This window comes from Pygoscelis adeliae, unplaced genomic scaffold, assembly GCF_000699105.1.
Source record: "Pygoscelis adeliae isolate BGI_AS28 unplaced genomic scaffold, ASM69910v1 Scaffold318, whole genome shotgun sequence".
Taxonomy (NCBI): domain Eukaryota; kingdom Metazoa; phylum Chordata; class Aves; order Sphenisciformes; family Spheniscidae; genus Pygoscelis; species Pygoscelis adeliae.
The window spans coordinates 1,959,032-1,968,587 of NW_008825430.1; the positions used below are offsets into that span (position 1 = coordinate 1,959,032).

The 9,556-nt window shown below is 42.0% G+C and overlaps 1 protein-coding gene and 1 long non-coding RNA gene across 2 annotated transcripts in view; both read left to right on the forward strand.

Annotated features, from left to right (window-relative positions):
• The window catches only part of LOC103922778 (chromosome unknown open reading frame, human C15orf40), a 4,693-nt gene extending 4,405 nt beyond the window's left edge, over window positions 1–288 (forward strand). Inside the window, exon 5 of the mRNA XM_009330980.1 lies at window positions 116–288. The gene's annotated coding sequence lies outside the window, so the exon portion shown is untranslated. The remainder of the gene's footprint in view (window positions 1–115) is intronic.
• A 37-nt stretch (window positions 289–325) lies between these two features.
• Window positions 326–667, forward strand: LOC103922730. The gene is made up of 2 exons (XR_663896.1): window positions 326–365; window positions 453–667. It is a non-coding gene; the product is annotated as an uncharacterized LOC103922730 (long non-coding RNA).
• Window positions 668–9,556: the final 8,889 nt, after the last annotated feature.

A 9,556-nucleotide genomic window follows, 5' to 3' on the forward strand; every position in this document is an offset into this window, starting at 1 on the left:
CTCTTCCCCCGCCCCCCTTCGTTAATTCAGCTGCTGTATCGTTGAAGTTTTTGTGTAGGTTTGGTTAGAAAAACTTGTCTTTACTGAGACTCCGTATCTGCTTCTGTCACTACAGACCTTTTTCCCCTCTGGAGAGTTTCCTGTTGGTAAGATTTGTCCTCTTTCCTGGTCCTTAAACAAATGGTTTAGAAAACTTGTTTCTTAGTGAAACAAACTTTGGTTACCGAAGCGAAAGGCTTGGGGTGACAGGCTTCCATGCGAAAAGAAAAGTGGTACCAAAGGATGAGTCTGGATCATCTTTTGATGATGATCTAGTCTTCTTTAGAAGACCCTAGAAGAATGTTCTCTTCAGTATCTCGCGGCAGGTACTGGGTGCAGTTTTACGCTATGAGCACATATGTACGTCTAAAATGAACGTATTTGAAGCCAATGTACTGTTGTTGATCACACAGGCAAGCGAAAAGCAGAATCACCTGAATAACTGAAACAAAACCAGAAGTTTGCAGTATGAAAAACAGATCCAGAACCCAGTGATGGCATGTGCGGTGTCACATCGTAATGGTCTGTAATTCGTTTCCTGAAAAGTAGAGATACGATCATGTATCTTTGCCGAATGTATGTCAAGTGTAATGACTGTTTTTAATAAACGGGGAAAAAACTATTATCAAACTTTGTTTTGTGTTTATATTTTTAATCAAAAAAGATTGTTTCCTAGCAGTCACTTATTAGAATGTTATTTTTAAACAGAACTTTTTTGCAATCTTTCTTTGGTTTAAAAATGAGTAGTATTCCAACCCATAGAGAACCGAGCAGAGTCATATGTGGAACAGAACAAGAAGTCTGAAACAAAATGGGCAACTATATTCCAGTCTCAGGGCTAATGAGAAGAAGGCTTAACTTCTCTCTTTATCATGCTCCAGAGGTCAGAGTAAGATTTAACTAATATTTCACAAAAATGCGTGTGATATTGTACATGCCTCTGGTAGGAGTTTGCTTTTTCATCTGCATCCCTGCTGTCATGTCCTGAAACCAGGACACCTGCTGATGTCTGAAATTGTCCTATCTTGACTATGGTTGTCATTTAAATATGTGTGTGTGTATATATATAAAAATGTAATGCCTAAAGTGAAAAAGAAAAACTGTTGTGAAGGTTTGTTTAAGGTTTGTCGTACCTTCTCCTGGAAAACAATGTCATGAGTGCAAAAGTTACAGCTAAATTTCTTTACCAGCTTCGTGCAGTGCAGACTTCATAATTCAGCTGTTCATGGTCAAAAATCTTTTGCTTTAGAAAATTCTTCCTGCTTCCTGTAATCCTAAATATTGCAACCATTGTTCTTAGTGCTAGAGAACTGGTGCTCGTCAAGACGACAGCTCCTTCACGGTGACTCATTTTCACAGATGTTATGAAAAATGTTACTTTCTTGTTTGGAGGGTGTTTGGAGAACTAAGTCTAAATTATGAATGCTGTTTGCTTAATGGTTTGCGTCAGGGCTCCTTATTTTCTAAGGCTTTTGTTCAGCCATGCGTTGCCTCAGTTGCCTTTCCTTCCTTATCCTTTTCGGTCTGGATAGACCAGTTTTGTTTGACTGTTCTGTCAGTGTTGGTTCGCGGCTCCTTGCTGTTTCGTCTGTTCTTGCCCAGCAGAGGGGTACCGTGTCTTGCAGAAAAATGAAGGCAAAGCAAGCCAAAATCAAAGTGTTCATGGTTGGGGTTTTTCTTCTTCTTCCTAAACTACTTTTTATTGTCGGTAGAAAACAGCAACCCAAAGACTGAGGAACCCTGCATTTATAAGTTATATTCTGAGTTGGGTGCCGCAACAGCCATTATAAAGATTTCTTTGGGAGCTAATGCCCTGTGTTACATGATATGTATTATGTACTGTATTGAAATAATGTATTGCACTTTCCCGTGACTTCAGACCCAGATCGAGGGAGGAGCTGGGTAGGCAGATACAGCCTCTGAAGTACGTTGGTCTTCAATGATGATTACCTACAACAATAGCCAGTTTAGTCTTTCAGTTCCCTCTCTCTCTTGTCAAACACGGTCTGCCTGGTGTCTTTGCTAACTTCTGCTTCGGAGGTTTCACCTCTCCTGAACACCTTCAGCTGGCATTCTGCATCTTTTCTTCCTAATCGGTGACAGTAACTGGAAGACAAATAGGGTGCCTTCAGTGTATTATGCTGTCATCTTTCTGTAAAGAGAGCCAGGCATATTGTCATATTCATCACTTGTCAATCAGGAGACACGTACTGTTCAGCTGGGAAGTTTATTAGTCCTTGGGGAGACAACCACCGTGCCCTCCTCCCTATTGCATTTCTGTTTTCTATTGCGTTTACAAGGGTGTGCGTGGGGAGGGGGGAGCCGTTTATATAATACTAATTTTGCGCTTGGCCAAGCCAAGTACTTTTTCTTTCGTCTGGATTGTAATATGGCATTTAAGACTCACTTTAATCTGTCCAGTTCAGTCATCATACAGTATTTTTTCAAAACTTGTTGCAGCTGGCTGGGTTTTAGCATTGCTTCTTAGGAAGCAGAAATATTATTGGTGGCACGTATTGAAGCCCTAGCTTCTGTTGCTCAAGGCATCACTTAGTTGAGGCCTCAGTGATTGCGTAAAAAAGCCGTAGCAGATGGAAGGCACAGTAGCAATCAAAGCAGAGGGATGGAAATTAAGTTCTCCTGGTAGCAGTGCCCTGTCTCACTTAAGACTGCAACAGTGGACTCGCTAGCAGTGTGGCAAACAAAGCCTTTCTGTGCTGGGAACAGAGAATTTATTTAATATGAGTAACCAAAATTATTTTAGAAGGGTAGTATAAATAACACTGGGGTGTTGCCGTATCTAATATCTGAGAGCCTCTGATATCAATGTTTTTCATGCAGTCTTCCAATTATATCCATCATATCTTGGTTGTGGATACATGTATCCTGGTGAAATGCCTGGGAGGCAGGAATTGCCGGTCCGTTGTATATCAGAAGTGAGGTACAGAAGAGTTAAGCAGCTTGCGTGACCAAACAAGTCAACCCCAAAACTGTGATTTAGGCCTGGCAGTTTCAAATCTTGTATTGAAATCCTAACCTGTCAGCTATCTCTTCATGAACACCGCGAAATATCTTTTGTTCTATTGAGAAAATTGTGGTAGAAAATATCCCTAACTCTTCAGCAGAGTGTGTTTTTAGTAGAACAGAGCTTTGCGGTATTGTGGGAGGTTTCTTCCAAGAATTTCAAAACACTTTTCACGTCTCCTGTCTCAAAATAAAGCTTAACTCTTACTCCTAGACCAGTTTAAAAACATTGTGGTGCCAGTTGCTACCCTCTTAATTGTTGGTCCTTGCTTGTTCTGGTTTCAGCTGGGATAGAGTTAATTTCCTTCCCAGTAGCTGGTACAGTGCTGTGCTTTGGATTTAGGAGGAGAACAACGTTGATAACACACCGATGTTTCAGTTGTTGCTGAGCAGTGCTTACACTAGTCACGGACTTTCAGCTTCCCAAGCCCCTGCCGACTGAGCAGGTGGGGGGGCAACAAGAGCCGGGGAGGGGGCACGGCCAGGACAGCTGACCCCAACTGGCCAGAGGGACATTCCACACCACGGGACGTCGTGCTCAGTACAGAAACTGGGGGAAGCTGGCCGGGGGGGCCCGCTGCTCGGGGACTGGCTGGGCATCGGCCGGCGGGGGGTGAGCAATTGCATCGTGCATCACTTGCTTTGCATATTCTTTTATTGTTATTATTATTTCAATTATTAAACTGTCTTTATCTCAACCCACGAGTTTTCTCACTTTCACTCTTCCAATTCTCTCCCCCATCCCACCGGGGGGGGCAGTGAACGAGCAGCTGGGTGGTGCTCAGTTGCCAGCTGAGGTTAAACCACCACACTGCTTTATCTGTGTGCATTAAGCTACACGATTACTCAACTACTTGAAATCCTACTCTTGACTCAAGCACCGTCCTCTTTTCCTAATGCATTGTCTGACCAATTTCAGTAAAATCTGTCTATTGGTGATTTAATATCTTACTGCTTACAGACCTGGGGAGTCAGTGCATTTTTTTGTATGATTAAGTTATTTAAACATTAGCAAAATAGAAGTTAACTGAATAAATTCTATGCCAAGCAGTCTTACGGCATAGAACATTCTTGGTCTTTCATCCACTCGGTTACATTTATTTTCTAAAATCCAACTTTGAAAGTAGGTATGTGGTTTCATTGCAGTACTCTAATATGCTAATTAAGGATATTTAATTATACCCTCTGAAGGTGGCCTCTTTGCTCTTTTACTTTCAATCCACTCCATTTATCATCTGCAGCATGTTCCTATCTCTCCTTTTAGTCCCAAGTGTTGCTAAATCCCCATTTCCTCAGGTATCATCAGTCTAAATAATCCTGTATAATTGACAACTTTGTCAATAACTGGCAGTGGCAATTTACCAGAAAGCACAGTTTAATATCTTCCTTCTTCCAGCCTCCAGGAAGATAGATACACCTGATCTTTCTGCTCATTACTTCACGTCTCACTCTGTGTTTCCCCTCTCTTACTGTTTATTTGCATATGTAAAACTTGAACCAGCTGAGTCCCTTTTTAAATTTTGTTTTTTATTTCAACCTACTATAGTCCCCTCTTAATGTTTCTAATCTTTATCTCAGGAGGATGATTCATTGCCATATTAGCTATTATAAAAATGTGCTCCCGTCTCCTTCTGGGAACAGAGTGCTTCACCCGCACGCAGAGCCCATCTCGGTTGTCATTCTGTAGGAAGGCTGCTGCACTTGGGGCAAAGCGCTGTTAACGTAACCGAGGCACCATAAACAGTCAAAAAGCTGCTGAAGAAATGAAATACTTGCCTGAAAGGAGGAGTCTGATACTTCTGTAAGGTACTGGGAATTCATTTCCTCCTGGCCCTTTATATATTAGCTTTTCAAGTAGTCATTAGTGAGCCATGAAGAATTTTGCCTTCATCTATAAATACTGCATTTATTTGGTTTTGCATCGTTTCAAGAGCTGGGGAAGTTAGAGTGGTGAAGTAGTCCCATACCATCTTACTACAGCTCGAGGCTCAGTTTTTGGAACGTTGTTTAAATAACATTTTGAGTTTCCAAGTCTGAAGTAAGGCAGGTGGAAGGGGAAATATATTGAGTATCAATTTAGCGTTGGTCCCTATAGAAATGTGCTGTAAAGAGAACACTTAACCATGGACTTACGGAGAAAAGAATGTTGGAATTAACAACAGAGGGTCGAAGCCTCATTTTGTGCCGCTCGGATAAAGCAGCTGTCTGCCTTCAGAGAATAACGGGGGTTACAAAGGGTAATTCTGGGCTGATTGTCATTAAATTGCCTTTTTTCTATTGCCTAGTGCCTGCGCAGTGCACATGGGAAGGGCTGCAGCATGTTGTTCCTTTGGCCAGCATTCATTGCTGTAGTGTTTTGCAAACCAGGATGCACTGAGGCATAATTTATAAAAAAATGTCAAAGCTCTCAATACAGGTTAGGACGTACTTGGTGCCCATCTGTCTGAAAGGGGCGTTAGCAAGTTGAGTTTTATGGAACAAGCTACTTCTATGGAACCTTTTTTTACCGGTGCTACTTTCGATAGCTTGTCTTAAAACCCACAAAGTTTTCTGCTGCTTTTCTGGTGTTCAGAAGGTCTGCGGGGTTAAATTTGATAGCGGTATCACCACACGTGCTCAGCTCGAGCAGCCACCTTCCTGACATCTCTGGGCCTGGGGTTCATACGGCCTCTGGCCGCCTCTCACGTTCGGTTTTGCGGCTGCTGTTTCAGGTAGGTGCCCTCCAGTAGGACCAGGCTCTCTGGGGTTGTTTCTGCTCTGTATTTGTCACACCAACAGCGTTGCCGACGCTTATCTCCTTAGACGCTACTGCATTTCTTTTTCTGTTTTCTTGGGCCCGACAGCTCTTTGCGATGCATTCATTGTGGAAGGGGGGGGGGGAAAGACCTTGTGACACAGTCTTTGCAATCAGAGGGCAAACCTGTCCCTTCCAGTGAGGCCCTGTAGCAGCTCTGTGTAGCCTCCTGGCATTTGCCCTTTAATAAAATGTCTCCTTTTGTCTTCAGTAAATCTGACAGCAATCAGCCAGCACGTATGTGAGGTCGTGTTCCTGCTAGGAGGAGAGATTGCTGTTAGCTACTAGGATGCACTTCTGAACAGACAATTTTCTTCGGTTTCTTAGCTGCCTTTTTACAATGGAAGGGCAATCTGTTACTAATAAACCTGACAGGTTTATGGGTTTGGGGGGGATTTTTTCTTTTTGTTTGAAAAACCTGATTAAGCTCATCACTGGCTGAATATAAATGCTCATACATAGAGGGGGCCAGCCAGGCAAATTGCACTTGGCTAATTTTACTTAATGAGAATGTCTGGTTCTGCTCAGTCACTTCCTTGCTGAGATCAGGTTCAGCTACTAAAGCAGACCCAGGAGCTTCATGTTAAATGTTTTTAAAAGATGATCAGCTTATAATGATGTTCGCGAACTGTATGACTTCTGTTTGCTGTGATTGCTGTCACATATCAGCTAGAATGATTTTTTTTCTTTATTTAAAACAGTGCCAGGCAATATTTCTGGCAAAAGATAAATGTGAAATTAGAGCATCTGAAAACACTAATTTGACAATAGCTGTCATTAAATTGCGGATGTGTGGCAAGGCCAGGCTTTCAGTAGCCAAATGCCTGTGTGTGTAAAAGTAGAGAAGGTGTAAGACCTAATTAAACATAACTTTCAGCAGTCTGAAAAGTATATAAATCCTAAACCTGCAAAAATAGGTGAAGAGAGCCTGTCAGTGGAGGTGTTGGTATACGTGTGTTACGCACTTAAAGAAACAAAGACAAAAAGAGCATGCGATACCAGAGCTTGCCACAAGCCTTTCTGCCAGCTTTATGGGGTTGCCATTGCAAATCCGAATTTGAAAGTTTTTTTTTCTCTGATCTTGCTGTAAGGTAGGCCTCCACAAGGAACAGAAAAATTTCTGCACCGCTGTTCACGTCACAAGGCTGTGAAGAAAAGTTCCCCTAAAGCATGTTTTATGAAAAATGGTGTTTTCTATAGAAAACCTTTGGTTTCTCAGCTGCATATGATTCCTGCTCTCTTCGGTGGACGTACTCGGTCTTTTTACCTGGGGAAGAATTTAGTGAAGCGCTCCAAGTTTTACACACCTGGGCTTATAAACTTAAATAAGCAATTTCTATTAGTTCATTTTCAGATCTTGGCTGTTTCCAGGCTATGTTTTAGGCTTTGTCCTGCAGTTACCCAGTGGGAGATACCTTGATTAGACTCTCTGAAGAAACAGAACTTGTTTGATTGATTCCTGGGTTTGCATACTAGGTGAACTTCTCCAATCCAAAAATAAAAAAAATAAAATGGGGGGGGGGGGGAGGGAAACATTTACATTAATCAAAAGTAATTTACTGGGCTAGGAGCAATTTTGCTTGGCTTGTTGGAAGTGATTGCTGCACGTCTGTCTAAGCTCTGCTGGGGAGGAACATGCACAGAATAGAGGGTGTGATAGACTCTAGATATTTTATAGCACCTGCTTTGCTGTTTAGCACTCAAGTCAGAATGGGGAAAAAACCTGTCATGTTTTCCAAGACTGTGAATCTAATAATTTGCAATATAACTTTCACAGTTGTTTTTCACTTGCAATCTTTGAATCTAGGTGGGAAAAGGATATTACCCATGGCCCTCTTAGTGTGAATCCTGAGCCCTTAAATGCCAATCTGAGATTTTTCAGGAAGGAAAGATTCCTCTTCTGAAATGGTAGATTCCTGTAAGGGCCGTTGATGTGTAATACAGAAAGAGCATCTAGTGATGCTGTTGGTATTTAGAGTTGTGTGGGTTAAAATACAAATTCAGATGGAAACGTTGGTGAGCTGCTCATAACTAGTTCATCTATTCTGCCTTCCCATCTCATTGAAGTAAATTGATTCTACAAAGGCAGCTACAGTTTGCCGGTATTTTTTCATTTTGGTGACCGAACTATTACCCTTCACAGCAAGTCAGGACTAACACTTTGTAATTGCTGTGAGAGGCTGGCACATCCCCTTGACACCAGAGTCGGCCAGCTGCAGCTCCCAGGGTCTTGTCTTATCTGCAGAGCTTCGTCCAAAGCATTGTGAAGTCTCCCAGGGGTTTCCATTGCGCTAAATTGGCAGCCCTGGGAGCCCAGCCTCCGGCCTTTTGCAGTGGGAGGAGCTGCTGCTGGAAATGCTCCTTCAGGTTAGTGGGTACGAGGAGAGTTTGCTCCGCAGGGGAGGGTAACTGTGGACTGTATTAAAAATTGTTTCAAAATACGAGACGCTCTCTTCTATTTCTGTGCCAGAAAAGAAGGCGTTAAGACTCTAATTAGAAGGGAAATTTGAACTCGGAGAAATTCGTACCAATCGTTGCCACCTTTCGTCTCTGAATTTCAGACCTAGCCCTTCTGCTGTATTAACTTCCACTGTTGAAAAAGTACAAATACCAAAAGGGATGACATTTCAAGGTTTAAGTGAAATCACTTGGGAATGGTAAAATCGGGTCTTCTGATGAACTAACTCGTTCAATAGCGTAGTATGTGAGAGGGTACATCAAATGCTTTCTTTTGCTTTGCTGTCTGCGAACAGCGCTGAGCAGAAGAGACACTCATTTTTGTTTCTTCCAAAATGATGTGCTTTCTCCGCAAAGGAGTCTTTGGTCTACTGCTACATGCCTGTTCAGTTTTAGAGGATAAATACAGCCCACAGTTTTAGAGGATAAATAAATCTGTGACTTCTCAGTTGCAACAAAAAAGTGTGACTGGAGGCAGGTTTGGCAGCAGAGAATCAGCTATCAAGACTGTTGTGAACGTTGGACTGGCAGCAGGGGAGATGGCTGTATTTAAGGATTTTAGAGAATAATTTGTCCTAAACAATAAGGTTTGAGCCAATTCTAGAGGCTAGGACTGCTGATTATCTTTGTGTCCAGTTTCATGAAGGACAGAAGCTTTTCCAAACAAGAATGTCGGACTTCTAAAGTAAGGAAATAAGAGCATATAGACTAGGTGTAGCACCCTCCGTGTTTCGTCCCTTTTCCCCAGTCTTTTCTGTTTGTAATAACCTACAAATTCTCATTCTAGATTGGATGCGGGTTCTTGGAAGTGCACACTCCTCTGTTCCTTTGGTAAAGCTCAAAGTCTCTTGTTGCCACTGTAATACAAATAATAATAAGAGCATCATCAAGGTTGCATTTGTTTTGTGGTTATTCTGAACGCTAGAGACTTACAGTAATTATAATACCATTAAATAGTAATGGAAAAAGATTTAAAAGTAGATCATGAGACTCCTGGAAGGAGATGAAAATCTTGCTGTTTTCTTCACTACCCCAGGCGTTGCATTCCTCTCTTTTATGGCAAAAAGAGCAACCTAAAATGATTTCCAAAATGCTGGGGCATAGATCAGCCCCTCTGTGCTAGGGGTCAAGAGTGCCATATAAAGGACAGGTTGATGTGGGAGAAACTAAACAGGAATGAATTCACTTTCAAAGATTAGTTTTCTGTAATTTTGGACGTGCGTTGCATCTGACTGCATTTAG